This window comes from Perna viridis, chromosome 7 (genome assembly GCF_037379345.1).
Source record: "Perna viridis isolate PV_CMFRI_1.1 ecotype Kerala chromosome 7, ASM3737934v1, whole genome shotgun sequence".
NCBI classification, from domain to species: Eukaryota; Metazoa; Mollusca; class Bivalvia; order Mytilida; family Mytilidae; genus Perna; species Perna viridis.
This window is the reverse complement of record NC_142451.1, coordinates 42,692,778-42,710,993: the sequence shown is the minus strand read 5'-3', so window position 1 is coordinate 42,710,993 and position 18,216 is coordinate 42,692,778. Positions and strand designations below refer to the sequence as shown.

The following is an 18,216-nucleotide window of genomic DNA, read 5'->3' as shown; positions in this document are numbered from 1 at the left end:
TGAATAGTCCAGAAATTGAAACCCGATCTATTTGCTACAATTCTTATTTCTTAGTTTCTTACAATATAGAAGTTGATTATTTTGTAAGATATTGGCTAAGAACCACAGAAACATGTCTAAATTTTCGAATGACATAACTAGATAAAAAGACGTCGTACGACCTCGACCTATGAAGAAAATTATGGTCCTTATCGTTGTTTTATCTAATGAAAAAATCTGCGTCGCTAGTCTTGGACACAAATGCTGCTGAAACAAGATGGAGACCCTGTCTTTCACAGATGAATTTTCCATCGTTCAAAAATCGGGATATGTTCTTTATTCCAATGTTCAACTTCACGTTATTGAACTTCACTTCATTCAATCTTCGTATGGTTTCGCTTGTAGTGTAGTATACAGTAAGGGTAACTATAAAATGAAAGAAAAAGAAATATCTGGAGTGGATAGGAAAGGAAGACGTAACATCAGGGTTATTAAGATAAAATGTATGTTTACAATAAACTGTAGACACTATGAAATACACAAATTAATGAATAAATCAGGTTAAATAAACAATATTCAGCAACGTTTGAACGTTAATCAAGCATCTGTGATTGATTTCACAAAAATAGTTGTGAAAGTAGAATATCTCATAATGATGACCTCACTGTGATATATTATATAATGACTTTATTACTCATAACCAATTGTACATTTATGAAATAAACCACTGGGCTTTACGTTAGTAACCAGTTTTTGATCTGGTCCTAATACCCAGTAACATCTAACTATTTTTTCATTAACTAGGTGCAATGAACTAAATCATCGTCATCTATTCATTGACGCATGCATGTGAATAGAATTACAAATAACGATAAGGTTCCCTCCTTTATAACGGACGGGTTGAAAAATTAAGGCTAACGTCTTTAAGGGTCTTACCTGATTCTGCATTGATATCCATCTTTTGTCGAAGATTTGTATTGTTCTTTTCATATGTTTGTACATTCTTATGCCAATTGTCAGGTTTAATGGGGCCACAAAGTCTTTCGCTCGAGCTTTCTGTTTTTAAGGTATACTTTCTGTTTTCAAGTTAACATTGTCATGTGTTAAAAGTAGACAATATCCTGTAGAGGTTTAATTGCTCCCAGATGTTTAATTTCTGAAAAATCAAGGCAAGCAAATGAGAAGCAAATTTTGGTTCCTCTCCAGCTGTTAATAGCTTTGTTGCAGAGCTTGAAACCTTTGTACTAGTGAGGAATATTTAGCTTTCAAATAGACATTTGAAACAAACGTTCCGTTCAACTTAGATAACATCCCGTCTATTTCATCGAATTTTCCGTTAATTTGTGACGTCATCAATGATAAGTTCTGATTATCTTCATTACTGAATTATGCAGTTTCGCCCATTATTTGCTTGTCTCAGCATTCCCCTTTTCTCTAAAAATGTAGACATCGTCAAATACTGCCCTTGCGATAAGGAACCATTTCCTACATTGAAAGTTTTTCTAATAAGAAACGGTTAGCCCCCAAGACATTAAATATTAACCAAAACAATAGTAACATGCAACACAACTTGTATTTTACAGCATATATACCATGGATTGTTCAACAATGAATTAAATGTATTCTTGCTATTTGTTTTAACGGTAATAAGGGTTATTCGATTACTTATACATGTAGTTGTCTCATATAAACCAGGTAATAGGTAAAACATTGGCAGAAAAAAACAATCACTTTGATAATATTGAAGAGATAATAACCTTGCATAATAACACCTACATGAACTGTCAAGTACTACCATACATCATGTACTAAGTAACAGTCATACGAGGAAGAATAACCCGGCCAGCGAAAGCTATATTTTTATATAGCCTAGCTGGCCGAGTGGTCTAGGGCGCTGGACCTAGTGCAGGCGGTGTTGCCACCGATGTCACAGCGGTACGAGTTCGAGTCCCGCGGAGGAAACGACCAAAAATTTGTTTCGCAAAATTGACAATTCTAGCATCGTAGGGGATTTTTCAGACCAAATATATATATGTGTGTGTGTGTATACATAATCAAATGCATACAGTGATAACAAGCAAGTACTTATATGCTTTGATTGGAAAATGCCCTCTAAACCTATTAAAAAGTAAATGTTAGAGAAAATTAAAATATTGGTGATAAAGAAAAATAAATTAATAAAACTAAACAGCAAAGATAACAACAAAAAATAATAACTATTACTTACCTTGGAATTTATGCAATGTTGCAGATGTTATGTAGTGTCACTTTTAAGCTTGTTCGTTTACTCATGTCGAATCGGTTGGTGAATACAATTGAATTGTTTGTAGTTTTTTTTAAATTTTTAAACGGTTAATTCTAAAATGTTTAACATTTTTAGCATAGTGCAATTGCCTGATTACTTTTGCTATTGTTCTTTATCATATATTGCTAATTATTAGTAAACGTAGTTTGGAAGTAGAATAAAATTGTAAAAAAAATATTTCTAGCGGTCTTATATTAAAATATTATCAACTGCTTTGGGGTTTTATTTCAAACTGTTCGTACCATTTATGTTTGCTGTCTGTTAAAGTTCGGAAACAGGAGAAAATCGTGAGCGTTTCTGATAAACGTAAAATTGGTTACGATTTAGCCTCTCTTTTAGATAAAATAAAAATAAAATATATTTCTGGCAGAAAAATAAGGATCATCATTATGTTTAAATTTCCGAAAGTTCGCGATCTTGTTGGCATGATTAACAATAGTTAATAACAGTAGTAATGGTAGCACATCTTTCAATCAATGTTAGATCTGGGTAAACAAAGATGATAATACAATCTTTCTGAAATACTTTTGGGCTATCAATATATGGACTTCTTGCGTGAATGAGATAGATAAAGATGTATCAACTATTTTCAATATTTTGTATTAAAGAAATAAAAATATGTAATACATCATGTTCCTGAATTAATTAAAATAAAAATCGGTCGCATTGAAAACATTTTTGGTAGTTGAAGGGAGACAAGAACCGAAAGACAGCTGCGACGGCCAATAACCTGTTACGAAAAAGAAAAGCAAAAATAGATAATAATAAAAAGATTATGTAAGTTAATATTATAAATCAGCAATGACATCCATATGGAAGAAACACTTAACACAATTTCAGCAGGTTCAATGTCTGATTTCGCACATGTCCTTCACTTTACACAGTTCATACATCACCATGCAAGTTTACAGTTCTCGGTAAACACGGGCTTAAAAAACTCGTTAACAATCTAAACTTACATAGAAATATATGTATTTTAAATTTCGTGTTTACATGACAAAACCAGCGGTATCTTTTCGGCAAGTCAACAATTGATATAATATAACTATGTTGCAACCCTTGCTAAAATCGCAGGTAAACATGCTTTGCGGTAGGATTCTGTTCGTCTGGCTTTGGACGAGTTCCACAGCATTCCTTTTGGATAGATCATTGCATGTTGGAAATAAATCAGATCAAGGACAATATCTAACAGTATTTAATTTCATTAATGGAAAGAACATGAAGCTGGATACCGAAAGAATTAACAAGATGCTGCTCAGTTTCGACGTGACGTTAACGAAAATATTGCGCTTTTGACCTCACAACTGCAAATGAAGTTCCACGACCTTGACCAAAGCATAATTGCTTGTGCACAACTTAACAAAATAAAGGCGGAATTATCTGCACTTAAATTGAAATATTTTTCACTCGAACAAAGTTTTCACAATTTAAAACTGAATTATGATCTTGTGAAACGGAATAATACAGTGCTTTGGAACTCATTGGCTTCGATGATAAATACAAGTTCAAAGTTTGAAAAAGAGATATCGTATCTTAAACAGCTAAGTACGATACAACCTTTAGATGAATTAAAGATTGTGAATAAAACCATTCAAACCCTGAAAACACAGACGAATGCTTTAGAAATAAAGGAACAGGCTTGAAGTCAGGACTTTCTGGCAGTGTTCAGCATGGCTACTGAAACAAAAAAATCAATGGTACAACTGGAAACAGACTTAAAGAGTTCTTTCATGAACAAAATGACACAACTACAACAACAAATTAACGGAAACGCCGAGAGGGTATGTTATATTAATGGTATATATAAAACTAGAAACATGATCTCCTCTTCAGTTTTTTTGAATATTTACTTTTCGTTAGTTTTAGTATTAGGTTCCTTGTATACACTTACTTTTTTTTTATTTTGATCTTCCTGTGTATTTAAGTACATACGATTGTCCATATAAAATTAAGACATTGCCAATGGTCAAGTGATTCATGGTGAAGAAAAACCCACCAAACAAACGATGCTTTTTCAGTCTATATATGCTATTATTCATATAACAATAAGCTCTTCTGCATTCAAATGTGCACTTTTCAGAATATTATACATTCATCTCCCAATTAAATCAACTAAATGTAGCCAAATCAAGAAAGGTAACTCTTGCAAAATGCAAATTCCAAGTACAATATTTATTTATCTTTTTTTTTCTCAAAAGCGCAACAACCAAGTGAAAAACTAAGACTGGTAATGTGATCAGTAACTGTCTCTGAATAAGAAATAAAACTGAATTCAGTGGATTTTCGACATGCATGAATCACTTACTGTCTGATTTTTAGAAAGATTACTACTTAATTATAAAGCTGCTGATTAGAGACAACTCCATCAATTTGCCATATTCATTTGGTAGGAATTTTATAATCGAATCAGTAAAATATGGACAAATGTGTACGAAGCTTTTCTTTTTTTGTAACGGAAAAGTAGGAGTAATTCAGGTTGCTATAAGTGATACTATTAAAATGTACCTGCGTTTTTAGTTAGGGACATTTTATACCTGTATATGTATTTCACGCTACGCAATTGCCTCGACGTAATTATCAATTATTCATTTATCAAATTAATGATAAATAAATATTTATTTATTTCGAAGAATTGCTAAATAGTATCTTACTAATATAAAACAAAGCTTAACACAACCTATATCTTATCGATGGACCTTGATTTCAGTTTTCTCCCGTTTTCCAAAAAGTAGTAGGTTTTGTACAAATTACAAACTAAGAAGCACAATTTCTGCGACCGATACATATTTAGAAACATACACTTGTTCATAATTGCTCTGAACAATATACAAGCGCACATATGTAGTCCAATGTAAAAGAATATTAAAACGTTTCTATAGATACAGAATATCTTGAAAAAAACCTTTTATATTTCAGTGGTTCTGACGGCTTATTATTCACCTCGAGGAAATATGACAAAGGGCAGTGCAGTGAGATTTAACGACATTAAGTTACACATTGGTATAAACGACTTATCCTCATTTCAGAACAATGGAAGATTTATTTGTGAGAAAAGTGGACTTTATATAATTTCTACATCCATTATGTCAACAACATCTGATGCCGAATTTTCAATCTTTGTGAACAATGACGAAGTTGCTCTTGCCGATATCGGAGGGCACTCTGGGAGATGGTGGCACAATGGCACAGCAGTAGTTGCCCAACACATCAATGTCAATGATAGTGTTTGGGTTCAGATAGATTTTCCTATGTACGTGTACTCCCATAACTCTTGCTATTTTTAAATTATTAAAGTTAAATAAGAATATTTTGTTCTGTCACGGTATATCTGTTTTATCAGTAAATCATCTGTACACAGTAATCTACTTGTAATATGACTCTTGACGTTGGAATTAAAACGCGAACTATTTTAAGAGTTCGTTTTTACAACGTATAGATTAAGTCATTGGTTATGTTTTTGTTACTATCAGTATTACCATTAATATTCACATTTTGTAACGCAAAGTTTAAGCCGTTATTTCAAATGTTGTTACGTATAGTTTAAGTCGTTTTTCAGATCTTTTAAAGACCTTCATTCTATATTTTGTATTGTATATTGTAAACCGTTGTTTTAGATTTTATAACATAAAGTGCTACCCGTTGTTTCAATTTTTTGTAACTTAAAGTAAAGTTTCGCCCGTTTTTTTTTTCCAGATTTTGTAACTTATATTTAAAGCCGTTGATTCTTATTTTGAAACTTAAAGTTTTAATCCTTGGTTCAGATTTTGTAACGTTTAGTTTTTGCCGTTAGTTGTGTTTTTACCTTAAGTGTTCATATGTATACATCGTTCAGTATGAGACTGCTCAATATTTCTTTGTCGACGTTTCTTACGCTTACCCTACCGCTGCACCTGGTCGATGTTCCTAGGTTTAAGTCAAGTCTGTGACAATCATTTACTTTGTACTGTGAATATTTTATTCACCTTGTGTGTGTCTTTTTTATCGACCTACTTGTTGTCCTTGGATAATTTTACTTTTTATTAATGTTCAAATCTTTGTGCCCTTGGTTTCATGTGTACAGTACGTTGGATGATATCAAATGAAGAATAACTACTAACAAAAATAAAAGAATTAGCGAATAATTTCAATATAAACGTTACACAAGAAGTGCAGTTTGATTGGCTACTGAACTTAGTTCGTAATGTAACTAATTATCGATCACTTTCTTGCTTTACGTTTCACAATACCGTCTGAAATTCTTGATGGTATACGTTTTACAAGATATGATATTCCCTAGTATTCATGCAGTAACCCTTTTATTGTATGACAATATGATTTAGTCTTGTTAGAAATAACTTTTGATACCGATTACGTCACAAATTTTAACTATATTTGCACTAGTGCACTATGGAAATTTATTTCATGCTGACATTGCATTGCTTTCTATGGTGAAATTATATTGCTATATAATAACATTTTCTCCACTGAAATATTTATGGTTTCAGTGGTTTTTGCTGATTACCTTTCACTGCAATTAACTAGGGTGAAACGATAGGAGAGGGGGTATAATTTGAATTTGAACAACTTGAATTTGTAGATAAAAACACTAAATAATTATAATATAGGAAGAGTGAAAAAAAACTTTTCTGCTGAATAATAGGGTGGTATGTTATTCTACACTTTTCTGTCAACAAAATATAATGATAAATCTCGTTGAAAAGATGAAAAGACGAAGTTGAGCATTCCGATAGTGTATGGACTCCCTAAAAAGTAACTTTTGGCAAGTTCTACAGAGGTAGTTACCAAACATTTTCATGCTGAAAATAGTGTTTCAATCCTTATACTAGTACATTATTCTTTGAACATGATTCCAAATCAATCTTGCAAATACAGTAAAACTCGTCCTAATTGACCTTTGAACGAAGACATTGTCTTTATGAACTGGTACATTTTACATAAAATGCATTAACTAGGAAAACTTTCATCCTATATTTTATAACAAAGGTTATTTTTGAATACAGGTGGTCACCAAGACTGGTTATAAAAAAAATAAAAAACGTACATGAAAAGGTTAACAAAATAGTGTTTCAATCCTTATACTAGTACATTATTCTTTGAACATGATTCCAAATCAATCTTGCAAATACAGTAAAACTCGTCCTAATTGACCTTGGAACGAAGACATTGTCTTTATGAACTGGTACATTTTACATAAAATGCATTAACTAGGAAATGTATATTCGTATGTCTTTTTGACATTGACATGTATGTTATTTTCAATATTAGGTACATGTAATAAAATGGCGGTTATTTTAGGTTGAAATATATTTTTCCAGTTATTTAAACACTTTATTTCTTTGTACAAAACAACCAATCATATACATATTTTTTTTTGGTTTCTAGAGTTATTTTTAAAGTATTTTGTCTAAATATTTAAAATTAGGATATCGGGTCATGATATGCCTCATCAAAAATTCATGAATGTCTGCAGAAAACAGAGTTCCCGCAGTAGATACGAAAATATATGAACATACACTCGTTGGCAACTGCTTATTGCGTTATTTGTATTAAATACGTGTGTAAATACTATAGGGAAAGTATATATACACCCATGTAGACCACATGATATCAAAAACAAAATTGCACGACATTTATTTACTATAGAGTATTACTTTGACATAGACGTCAACAATATCAATAAAAAGGTTTAAAGTTCAAAACTATCAATACCACTATCTGATTTAGTAAACAAAGTGCTTGCGCATCATACTATCAAGTAGCTGTACAGGTTCCATTCCATACAGATGGTACTTTCACACTGTTTGGACACCATCTAACATGTTTTTACTCATCTATATTTTTTTTTTTGGCATCGATGGATTTCTGTTGCAAAACTATCAAAAAGTTCCGCCGGAAATGAAAGTTCTATTAAAGAATCTTTCTTGACAGTATCAGCATTTCTACAAGGTGGAAAAGGACTTGCTTAAACAGAAAATAGAACGTGAGAGGGGCGATGTGTCAGTTCCGCGATGATGTTAACCAGAAATTTTTAATTCTTGCATCTCAACTTCAAGAGAAATTTGGTCAACAAGAGAAACGTGACACATTTTGTACTAAGGTGAATGAAACAACGAAAGCACTTTCTGAACGTTAGAAAAACTACTCTTCCCTTGAACAACAGTTTAACTATTTACAAAAAATGACAAAGATTTTAACAGTGGTAGACTGAAATTAGATAGAATTTACAGCTTAAATTTATTTAGATTTTGCTTGAAAGTCAAACGAGACTAATCGCCACATCATTAAATATAGAAGTGTATATGGTTCAATTGAAACAAAATGTCTATAGAGTAAACATAATATTTTCCTTACCTATTCAGTCAATACTAGCATTGACTTTTAATTTTCATCAAAATTTAGGCCGCTTTGAGGCCTTTCATTATACTTTTATTAATTTGCTAATTATTTTTTCTTAGCTCCGGGTGGTGGTTTCTATAAATAATTTTTATTGCTATGAATAAATAATATTTATCGTGCAGAGCCACTTTAAGTCATAAGCTTCTATATGTTGATCGAATAAAAAAATTAGGGAACATAAATGACAATAAAAAGGAAATATTCCTTGATACAAATGTATTTTAGATCTTTCGTAAATAATGCATGTAACTGGTATGGTATGTTAATGTATAAGTAGGATTACATGATTTTTTTGGTAGTTCAACCATTCACACTTTTAATATCCACACCAGTGTAATATCTTACTACGAATGTTCAATTGAGTTTTTACTGCGTGCGATGATTACAAAATGCGCTTTTCTCAAATTCTGTCAATATATTAATGATGAATCGGACAGGTAATCTTGGGAACTTGATTATATCATTTGCTTTTTTTCCCCATTTCCGTAAAACAAAACTGTATGCACCTACTGAAACGTAGAAATATGCTGTAAGTATATTTCCTCTTTCGTCTACCACGGACTTGACTTTTTATGAGCAACTTTGGTGGTGTTTCTAGAAAGGCTGAGGACGCTAACAATACCGGTGCACCTGGCCCATGCTCCGTATTTTCAGTGGAGTCCGAGTTGCTCATTTGCTTTTGTTACTTTGTATGTATTATTTTAGTTTTTTTTTATGTTCTTGTTGTTTATGTCTGTTTTCCATGTCTGGTCTTTGTTCCTGGATTACATTCTTTTGATTACCGCTATAACCTAGGATCCCTTGATTACTCTTTGATTACCGCTATAACCTAGGATCCCTTGATTACTCTATGATTACCGCTATAACCTTAGTTCCCATGATTACTCTTTGATTACCGCTATAACCTAGGATCCCTTGATTACTCTTTGATTACCGCTATAACCTTGGTTCCCTTGATTACTGTTTGATTACCGCTATAACCTTGGTTCCCTTGATTACTGTTTGATTACCGCTATAACCTTGGTTTCCTTGATTACTCTAAGTTATCTAAGTCTAAGTTATGAATTACACAAAAATACGACAAAGCATCTCATGTACATTAAGGTTAGCTGTTAATTTAAGGTACCGTGTGGGACATAAGAAAGATAACTGTGTGTTTAAAGATTTATTTTTAGTTTTTTTAATGATTTAAAAAATCAGTTGGAAAAAAACTGATGGGTCCAAAAACTCCCTTTTGGGAAAATATTTAGTGAAAAAATATCTGTACTATCGATGAAACTTTCTTACAAAGCGGATGAATTCATATTCTATGATTCAGATCTCGAACTCATCTAAAGTTTATCAAATAAATTATATTACATTCATAAGTTCTGATAAAGACAAGACTGGAGATCTACAGTTGCAATGTAACGAGAGTCAGCATCTAATGTCACTCCCGTGTTTTAATGGTGTTCATTGTTTTTTTTGTGCTGACTTGTTGTTTTGCCTTATATATAATTATTGTTTATTCTTTTGTTGGTTGTGTTTGTAGATAATTCTGTTTCCTGTTTTCATTTTTGGTCGTGCACTCATACTGCCATCTCTGAATTGTCTTTGTATTTTGATAATTCAATATTTGTTTATGCCGACCACAGTACTTCTGCATTCTAAAGTTTTATTCACTCAAAATGAATGATTATTGCTGATAAAAATCCTGCAGCATTGTTCAGTTCCATGCAATGTATTTACATGCAACAGTTATTCCTCTTTTTTCATAGTATTTCCTAAGATGGCGAAGCATAATGAACAGGAAGAATTGTTCCTTGAAAATTTTAGTTGAACATTAACTCACATACCACAAACCCATGAAAACAGTGCTCGACATCGTTTCTAGTCTTCAAACTGGAATTAAAACTTTATAACTGTCAACATGGAAGCAACTAGGACGAACCTAATCAGCCCACACGGAACCCAGTGGTAAAACAGATTTTTATATTAAGATCAAAACCGATTTGTTCAAAAGACAAAACGCTATATATCGGGTACACATTTTTTGTGATGGACAGCATTGAGATATAAGAGACTCGCCAAATAGTGCTCGCCAAATAGTTGCAATGTCAACACTGAAAACGTCATCAATCTAGAATTTAAAATCATTTCGTATTTAGTGTTTTTTTGGTTAAAAAGAAATAGAAGACAAAGATAAGATGTGCATGTAGAGGACTCTTACCCTACCGGTGCACCTGGTCCATGGTCCCAGTTTCTTGTGGTGTCCGAGTTGCTCATTTGCTTTTGTTACTTTGTATGTAAGATTTTAGTAACTTCATGTTCTTTGTTGTGTATGTCTGTTTTCCATGTCTGGTCTTTGTCCCTGGATAACATTTTTTTGATTTCCGCTGGAATCTTGATTCTTTTGATTACTCTTTCTACCATTTGGAGAAAAATGTTAAAATGTCTTTGTTAATTGTTTAAATTGTACATATAATACAAAATAATACTGGATGAGATAAAGTTAATATCACTTAGATGCTAAAATATTGTGCAAATAAAAAGATGCTTTGTCACATTATGTGACATAGACCAGCCTAAGGATAAGAAGAAGAAATGTATGCGCTGGAACAAAAAAAAATCGCAAATACTGATATCTTACTTGTTTACTTACTAATACTTTATGATCATTTCAAATTTACTTAGATACTCAGTAATTTTCTACTTATCTTATAAATCTTGTATTTTGTGATTAATTGTTGTTGATGTTTTAGAGACATGGATGTTATGTTTCTGTTATTTGTTTTGCAAGCTACTTGTGCTTTTGCGTTCCTCTTAGATGGTTCATCAAACCATGGAAATTCGTCATTTAAAAATAGTGAATTTTTAAAAGTATCGACATTTTTAGACGAGAAAAACTTAATTGAGCAAGAGGTTTCTAAAGTCCGGCATGATGCTAATCTGAATTTTGCCGTTTTGACATCGCAGCTTCAAACAAAATTGAATGACCTTGAAAAACGGTTAGGACAATATACGAACCAAAGCGAGGTAATAACAAAACTGTCTGAATTAAAACAAAAATATTCGTCTCTAGATCGAAAATTCAACAATTTGCAAAGGAGCTATGATAAGCTTAAGCAAAATCACACTTTCTGCTTAAAACTATGGTTGTGATTCAGAAAACAAGTTTGAAGTTGGAAAATGAAATGTTTGACATGAAGAAACTAGAAACATTTAAACCGGTTCAAGATATCAGAGTTCTGAATCGATCAGTCCACTCACTAAAATTGCAAACTAATGATCTTGCATTAAAGGAACATTCCCGGAGCCAGGATTTTCTGGCTTTATTTAACATGACTGTAAATGCGACGAATTCTTTAATGAAACTACGGACAGATGTTGAAAGTTTTAGCCAGCTCATCAAACGCAACATCACGAGACTACAGGATCAAATCGACGAAAATTCTGAGGAAGGTAAATTAAATATAAAATATCTATACTTCAACGTCAGATATAATAGGTACAGTTTAAGTACACTACAAAAAGTGATATTCTACTAATTTATCATTTGTTCCTAAGAATTCATGTCATAGAACATAAACAACTCTTTGCCAAGTGCTTTCAATCATTTGACGGATAAAACCTTCATTGGGTAACTCGGTGGGCGTATTGCAAGAAGCAGGAAATGTTCAGCTTGTCGGAGAAAATGAGATCAGCCCCGGTTATTTTGGTGGAGTTCATGCTGCTCGTCTCTATTAATGTTTCAATTCTTTGTCTTTCTCGTTGTTGTTCTCGTCAGTTTGTGTATTCTCGATTGCATTTTTGAATTTCTTCTCTATGGTATTCTTCATTTCCATTGGCACTTGATTTTTTCGATTAACCTTTCTTTGATAAACTAAATGATGCTAGAATATAACTTTTATTGATGGTATGATATTTTGGTATTACATTATGTCAGTTGTGATCTACACTGCCATGATCTTACCGCCAACTTTATGTAGTAGCGAAATATTTGCCGATTAAACGAAGTGACATAAGGATTGATTGCTTCGCCGAACCGGTTTGTTGCTGGATAACCTGCGAGAGGTCTAGAGTTGTTTTATTATATTCAATGTGAAACTAAAAACACGATAACAGTACAACTGATGTCGTTTTGCGCATTAAATCGAACAAATGTGCCATATTTCAATGAATATTTTATTCAAAGAACTTTACTTTCCTTGTATCACATTTTATATATAATTTTAATATGTAAGTATAATTAATATTTATTTAATAAACTCAACGATTCGAACTCTTCTTTTCCAGTAGTTTTAACTGCTTATTATTCACCTCGAGGAACAATGACGAAGGGCAGTGCAGTGAGATTTAACGACATTAAGTTACACATTGGTATAAACGACTTATCCTCATTTAGGAACGATGGAAGATTTATTTGTGAGAAAAGTGGACTTTATATAATTTCTACATCCATTATGTCAACAACATCTGATGCCGAATTTTCAATCTTTGTGAACAATGACGAAGTTGCTCATGAGGACACTTGGGAGACTGGTGGAATTCTGGTACAGCAGTAGTTGCCCAACACATCAATGTCAATGATAGTGTTTGGGTTCAGATTGATTTGCCTATGTACGTGTACTCATCTCACTCTTGCTACTTTTCAATTGTTAAAGTCAAATAAGAACGTTCAGTTTTGTGATTCTGTTTAAATATGTACGTTATATGTGCAGAGTGATATATTAATGATCAATAAATTGGCTCTGAAATCAAAGAAGGCATGAATAGTTTTAAAAGTTCGTTTATGTAACAAATAGTTTAAGGAGGTAGACCTAGGGTAAAGAACACTAATCTTACAAATCATTAGAACGTTTGTACTCAGCATTTTACATCAATCTCATGTAAGCATCAAAAGAACTTGGACTGATTTCATACTGTTTTAAACAAAAGCTTGAACGGCTTTGGTGAAATTTATTATGACACAAACATATCACTTACCGTAGGTCTACCTCCTTATGCCGTTTTAGGTTTTGTAACGTATAGTTCAGGCCCTTGGTTCTGATTTTGTAATGTTATTAAGATTATTGGTTCAGATTTCGTAACGTATAGTTAAAGCCGTTTTTATCTGTTATGTAACGTTTAGGCCTTATCCTTAGATTATGTTCTTTTTTCTGTTCGATTCTTTGTCCCCTCGATTTTCTTTTGTATGGTACGTTGGATGATAGAAAATGAAGAATGATTTCTACCTTTAAAAAAACGTTCTGAACCTCAATAAAGATTAGAATATTTGTCATATCGCGAAAATTATAAAATAGTAATGAATATATTTGATCGGGAATAAAAGAAGGCCTAAATCATTTTAAAAAGTCGTTTATGTAACACATATTTTAAGCCGTATCAGATTTTGTAACGTATAGTTTAGGTATTTGGATCTGAGTTTTAACGTATAGTTTATGTATTTAGATCTGATTTTGTAAGGTATAGTTTCAGCTCTTGGTTCTGATTTTGTAACGTAGTTTAGGTCGTTGGTTCAAAATTTCTATGTGAATCAAAGCAAAAACACCTACACATTACAGCAACAAAAATTCCATACAGTTAATACTAACACAAGAAAAATCATACGGCAAATATTACATTAAAAGTACATTATTTTTACCTTGTCTTCAAATGTTGATGCCCTGTCAATTTAATGCAGCGGAAGCAAATATATCTTGTTAAAACAGGTTAAATGGGGGAAAATATGTAACGTACATGATAAAAATCAATTGATCTGCCAACATACTGAAAGTCAAGGGAGGTTCCTTTATTTGAAATTACCTTTATTTGGTCTCTATCCTCTATCTCATTTGATGCGTTTGGAAATTTTTCAGCAGAATGAGTTTGCCCATGTAATATTTATTTGGAGAGCATTGAATTGAATAATATCTCGTTCTACTACAATATTATTAAAAATCCTGTTTTTCCTAGATTTTAAACAGCCAAATTGTACTATCAAAGTGAAAGGTTATTACGTGCCATGTTTCATTCGGTTCTTACAGAACATGTGAAACGTGGCTAGAAAGCCTACATATTTTTATCTCCGACATTTTGTAATATTTACGAGATATTAACATTTAGCTTTTTATACAACTCTTGGTCGGTCTTAGGAGATATAAATCATATAGAATGTAAATTAAAATTTAAAACAATTAAGGGAGATAACCCTGCAAATGGCACTGAAACAAATCAACTATTTTTGATGTGAATAATGTACTAAGGCCAGACAAACTGGAATGAATAGTTATTTTTTCACCATATAGACAAATTAAACGAATAGTGTTATTATTTTTGCGCAATTTAAGAAGTGCAAAATGATTGGCTATTGAACATATGTTTGAACACTTGCTTACTGTACTTTTGACAATATCGTCTGAAATTCTAGTCACAGTTAGAAGTTCACTTCTAAAAAAATATTAAACTAGCAACATTCATTAAATTGACCACAACATTCAAATTTATGTCTGTCTGTTCTTGAAATTAGTAGAATAATGATATAAAGGAATATTCAAATCAAAATGTCACCTTCTTAAAAGTGACGCAAGCAGCATAATTGATAGTTGGAGAGTGTGCTTGTGAGGCATAAATGTAACAGACTTATTATTTCGTTGTTAAATAACAAAATATATCCTTTGTTGCATCTATCGTCTAAATATTATTTAAATGCCTGAAATTTCATGAAACTTTTTGTTCACAATTCATTATTACCATTTTCTCCACTGAAATATTTAAAGTTGCAGTAGTTATTGTTGCTTACATTTCACTTCAATGAACTAGGATGGAACAATGGGAGGTATTATTTGAATTGACGACGTGAATTATGGAAAAACTTTCTGTCAATAGAATATAATGCTGAATTTTCAATCTCCGTTGAAAAGACGAAGTTGACCATGCCGACAGGGTATCGACTCCCAACAAATAATTTTGAGCAAACTCTATAGAAGTATTTACCTAGCATCTTAATGTCAAAGATAGTGTTTGAGTACCTTATTCTTTGAACGTGATTCCAGATCATTCTTTCAAATACAGTAAAACCCGTCTTAAGTGACCTTTCAACAAAGAGCAAAAACATGGTCACTAAAGACAGGAACATTTCATAAAAATGCACTTATTAGGAAAATGTTAATCATAGTCATATAACATACGCTATTTCTGAGTTCAGGTGGTCACTATTTGTCCTTTTTTGTAACAGATTGGCGGTTATTTTTGTTGGCTCTAGATTTTTTCAGTCATTTAAACATAAACTATTTTTGTACAAAACAACCAATCATATGAATATTGTTTTTGGTTTCTAGAGTTATTTTTTTCCAAGTATTTTGTCTGTATACTTAAAATGAGGAAATAGGATCAGGAAATGCCTCACCAGAAAGTTATGCTGAAATACAGTGTTCCGACAAAAAAGTACAAAATATATACGAACGTGCACTCTTTGCCAATTGTTTATTGCGTTGATGGCATTGAATACAATGTATGTGTTTAATTAAGTACATATACACCCATTTAGACAACATATTGTCAAAAACAAAATTGCACGACATTTATCTACTATAGAGAATATTACTTTGACATAGATGTCAACAATATCAATAAAAAGGTTTGAAGTTCAAATCTATCAGTATCATTATCTAATTCAGTTTACAAAGAGCGTGCATATCATACTATCAAATAGTGTATAGGTTAAATTCAATAAAGATACCATTTGCACTCTGTTTGGACACCATCTAACATGTTTTTACTACTCTTTATTTTGTTATTTTTGGGCAGCGATGGATTTCTGTTGGACAACCATCAAAATGCCGGAAATGAAAGCTCTATTAAAGGATCTTACTTGACAGTATCAGCATTTCTGGAGGAAAGAGACCTGCTAAAACAGGAAACAGAACGAGTCAGAGGGGATGTATCACAGTTCCGCCATGATGTTAATCAGAAACTTTCAATCCTTACATCTCAACTTCAAGAGAAATTTGGTCAACTAGAGAAACGTGATACTTGTTGTATCAAGCTGAATGAAACAACGAAAGCACTTTCTGAACTGGAGAAAAACTACTCTTCCCTTGAACAACAGTTTAACGATTTACAAAAAAACTATAAAGAATTGAAACAGAATCATAATATGTTAGTCAATAACATGCAGAGAAACAATATAATTATTGGGAACAAAATTTCGGATCTAATGCAGCTCGGATCAATAAAGCCACTACAGGAAGTTCTTTATCTGAATCAAACAGTTACATCATTACAGACACAAACAAGTGTTTTGGCTTTAAAGGAACAATCCCGGGCGCAGGATTTCATGGCTTTGTATAACATGACTACACGACTACAACAAGAATTAAACACAAGTACTCAGCAAGGTGGGTTTCATAGATTCATATACAATAACAAATAAGGGTCAAGCCATTACAATTTTGCATAAGGATCACTCCACTAATAATCATGTAAATAATTATAATAATAGAAACATCAAAATAAAGAAAAAAAAAACGAATATATCATATTCATATATAAATATACAAATGTGACCCAAATTCAATCGGCCAACTTTCGCTACATTAAACAAATCTGTGTAACGAGAAAGGCCGACTAGCTCCGTTTGACCATTAAGATTGCCCATGTGTAGATGACTTCAGCATTTTTTCATATGATGCAAAATGAAATAATTGCCTTTCTTTTCCAGAATTGATTGATTACTTATTGTCTGTGTGCTTGGTGATTCCAAAAATCATACCACCGTTGGTGCGTTTTTTTTTTTATTTTTCTTTTTAGTGGCACTAACTGCTTATTACACTAGAGGAGGAGTGACCAATCATTCAGAAGTTTTGGGAGTCAAATTCAACCAAGTGACATTAAACGTCGGAATAAAGAATATTGACTCATTCAAAAGTTCTGGAAAATTTATCTGTGAGATTCCTGGTCTATATCTTATTTCGACCTCAATAATGGCCGCAACAACTGATACCGATTTCTACGTTTTCCGGAATAATGAAATAATTGCTCAGGGAGCTATGGGTTATGAGGCTTGGTTCACCAGCTCAGGGGTCGTGATATTACATCTTTCAGTAAATGACAGTATCTGGGTTAGATATGAAGCTGGGAGACAAATATACGGAGGACGCACATGCTATTTATCCATAATTAAAGTAAAATGACATGACACGTACTCAAAACAGAAAAAGCATTTCGACCATTAAATAGTTTATATCTTATCGTAAATAAATAAATTTGCTCGCTGCAAAAAAATAACATATTTATCAGTATTAGGTCCACTGTTCCGGGGACAAAATGTGATAATAAAGGATGTTTTTCGTGTAAACTATTTTCTATTATTTCTGTTAACCATGATACAGCAAAACTACAACGGAAAATAACAATTGCGAAATTCATATGCGAGCACTCCACAGTATTGTAGAACTGCCCAATTTTGATCTTGTAATCTGATGCTTTGTAACATTTATCACTTTAAAAAATTGTCAAGCATCTGTAAATCTATATATCTAGAAATAGCTCAAGCTAAGGCCTTCAGGATGCAGTAA

General features: G+C 32.3%; 1 pseudogene across 1 annotated transcript; it reads left to right on the top strand.

The window, feature by feature from the left end:
* The first annotated feature begins 11,408 nt into the window (after positions 1-11,408).
* LOC148612790 (uncharacterized) lies at positions 11,409-18,216 on the top strand (annotated as a pseudogene). The gene is made up of 4 exons (XR_015924493.1): positions 11,409-12,121; positions 12,956-13,279; positions 16,448-17,037; positions 17,450-18,216. The product of XR_015924493.1 is annotated as an uncharacterized LOC148612790 (transcript).